The sequence below is a fragment of the Pinus tabuliformis genome, chromosome 3_2 (assembly GCF_031772625.1).
Source record: "Pinus tabuliformis cultivar Carrire ecotype Pingquan chromosome 3_2, CPIR1, whole genome shotgun sequence".
Taxonomy (NCBI): domain Eukaryota; kingdom Viridiplantae; phylum Streptophyta; class Pinopsida; order Pinales; family Pinaceae; genus Pinus; species Pinus tabuliformis.
Genome location: NC_142302.1, coordinates 576,220,377 through 576,223,390, shown reverse-complemented (window position 1 = coordinate 576,223,390; position 3,014 = coordinate 576,220,377).

Below are 3,014 nucleotides of genomic sequence, written 5' to 3'. Positions count from 1 at the left end.
CTCAATTGCTCACATTGATGCTTTGGCTTAGATCTTTAGTTGAGGAAGTTCTTCAAATTGCATGATTATTCAGAAAACATGAAAACAAGGATAGCCACCTTCAGTCTCAAAGGTAAAGTAGATATTTGGTGGGAAGATGTGAAGAATGTTAAAGGTATTTTTGAGGATGACTTGAATTGGCATGATTTTTAGAGGCTCTTCAAGAAGAAGTATTTTTTGGAAAGGTAGTATGATGACAAATCTAAGGAGTTTTTAAAGTTGCGGATGGGTTCCATGACAGATGATGAGTATACTAGTAGGTTCTTGTAGCTATTGAGATATGTGCCTTACCTGAAAGAGGAGAAGGCCAAGGTTCAGAGATTCATCAGTGGACTTCTAGTAGCGTACAAAGACCATATTGAGTTTGATGAGCCTAGATTGTTGGAGGAGGCCATCCAAAAGATGAAACATTATTATGAGCAGTCAAGGCACAAAGTTGAGCCTAAGCGTGAATTGAAAGGAAATGATAAAGTTAAAGGAAAATGGCCACCAAAGCGAAGAAGACCTCAAGATGCAAGTGAGAAATAAAATGTAGTCCCTTACAAGAAGTTCAATACAACTGAGAAGGGACATGGAGAGTAGCATACCAGAGGTGATGGTAGAGAACCATTGTAGTGTTGGATATGTGGAAAGGATAATCGTAAGAGGGATTTTCCATAGTATCAGGGTGGTAGACCCCAAATCTATAGTGCTAAGGAGGTGCATACAGTTGGTGATATTGGTCATAGAACTCCTCAGATCTGTGTAGTTATGGACAACAGGGAGGCAGATCATCAGACCTCTATCATTGAGATGGGTGGTAAGCTTTGTGATAAAGTTGTTTCTATTTTTATTAATCTTGGATCTAACTATAGTTATATTAACCCTGACCTGGTGGATAAGTGTGGTTTGGGAAAAGAAGTGCATGCAGAATATTGGTTGGTACAATTGGCTATAAGTACAAATAAGAGAGTTAACCATTGGGTAAGAGTTTGTGCATTTGAGTTAAATGGTATTCCTACAATAGAAAAAATGAATGTACTACCATTAGGATCGTATAGTATGATTTTGGGTATGGATTAGTTGTACCTTCATAGGACCAAAGTGGATTGATTCAACAAGGCCATTGAGTGTGTGGACGATAGAGGGGAAAAGATAATTTTATAGGGAAAGAAGAAGCCTACATCAGTGAGGATGGTTACCACTATGCAGGCTAAGTGTAGTTGCAAAAAAGGTTGTGTGATGTTTGTAGTGCATATATCTAGTGACAAGGGAAAAGATGTTGAAGATGAAAAAATCTTCAAGAGGTACCTTGTATTGTAGTAGTATCAGGGTATGTTTCCAGTAGAGATTCCAGAGTTAACTCCTCATAGGGAAGTATATTTCTCTATTGAGTTGGTGCCAGGGGCAGAACCACCATTAAAGGCACCTTATAGGATGAGCAGTCTAGAGATAGTAGAGTTGAAATTCAAGTTAAAGGAGATTCTTAACAAGGGATACATTAGGCCAAGTGTATCACCTTGGGGTGCACTAGTGTTGTTCGTAAAGAAAAAATATGGTACTCTCAGATTTTTCATTGATTACAGGCAGTTGAACAAGGTAATGATCAAGAACATGTACCCGTTGCCAAGGATTGATGATTTGTTTAATAAATTGATGGGAGAAACAACGCTCTCTAAGATTGACCTGAGATCGGATACCATCAGGTACGCATTAAGGAAAAGGATATCTACAAGACTACGTTGAAGACAAGGAATGGGCATTATGAGTTTGTTGTAATCCCATTCGGTTTGACAAATGCTCCAACTACATTTATGTGTTTGATGAATAGTGTGTTGCATCGTTATCTAGATAATTTTGTTATTGTATTCATTGATGACATATTGATATACTCTAAGAATGAGGAAGAGCATGCTGGGCATTTAGCAGCAATGTTGATATTAATAAGAGAACATTAGTTGTATGTTAATCTTAGCAAGTGTAGATTCTTTAGGATAGAAGTGCATTTCTTGGGACATGTTGTTTCCAAGGAAGGTGTAGTAGTAGATCCAGAAAATATAAGGGTCATCATGGAGTGGGAAACTCCTAAGAATGTGGATGAGGTGAGATCATTCATGGGATTGGAAGGTTACTATAGGAGGTTCATCAAAAACTTCTCACGCATTGCATATCCTATCACATCATTGCAGAGGAAATGTGAGAGTTCAAATGGACAGAAGAATGTGCAGCTAGTTTTGATCATCTCAAGAAATTGTTGACACATGCACAAATGTTGAAGATTGCAGATTTAGACAAAGAATTTGTAGAGTGTAGAGAAGCTTGCACGAGATGACTTGGTAGAGTCCTTATGTAGAAAGGACATGTAGTGTGCTATGAGTCATGAAAACTGAATGAGCACGAGTAGAACTATCTACTGCATGATATTGAGCTAGCAACGATCGTACATGTATTAAAGATGTGGAGGCACTATCTTCTTGGTAGGAGTTTTGTATTGATGAGCGATCATAGTGGGTTGAGATATTTGTTTGAACAACAGGATCTAAACGCCAGGCAAGCTAGATGGTTTTTTACCCTTAGTGAGTTTGACTTCGAGATTAGATACATTAAGGGAAAGCAGAACCAAGTTGCAAATGCTCTTAGCAGGAATGTATAGGTGAATCATATAACATCTATGAGCTCTTATGGGATAGATTTAAAGGATAGGATCTTGTAGGAAGGACAATGAGATGAAAAAATTATGGAGATTATGCACAGGTTACAACAGAGTATGGGTACAGGTGATGAGGATGCAGACTATGGTCTCAAGATAGATGGTTTGGTGAGATTAAGGGACAAGATCTATGAGTCGAATTGCAGTGAGATCAAGAAGCTTATCTTAAGGGAATTTCACATCAATCCATACTTGGGTCACCCAGGATATCAAAAGATGTTGATGGTGGTAAAGAAATTCTACTATTGGCCTTGTATGTAGAAGGAAGTGGCAGAGTTCATGGCTA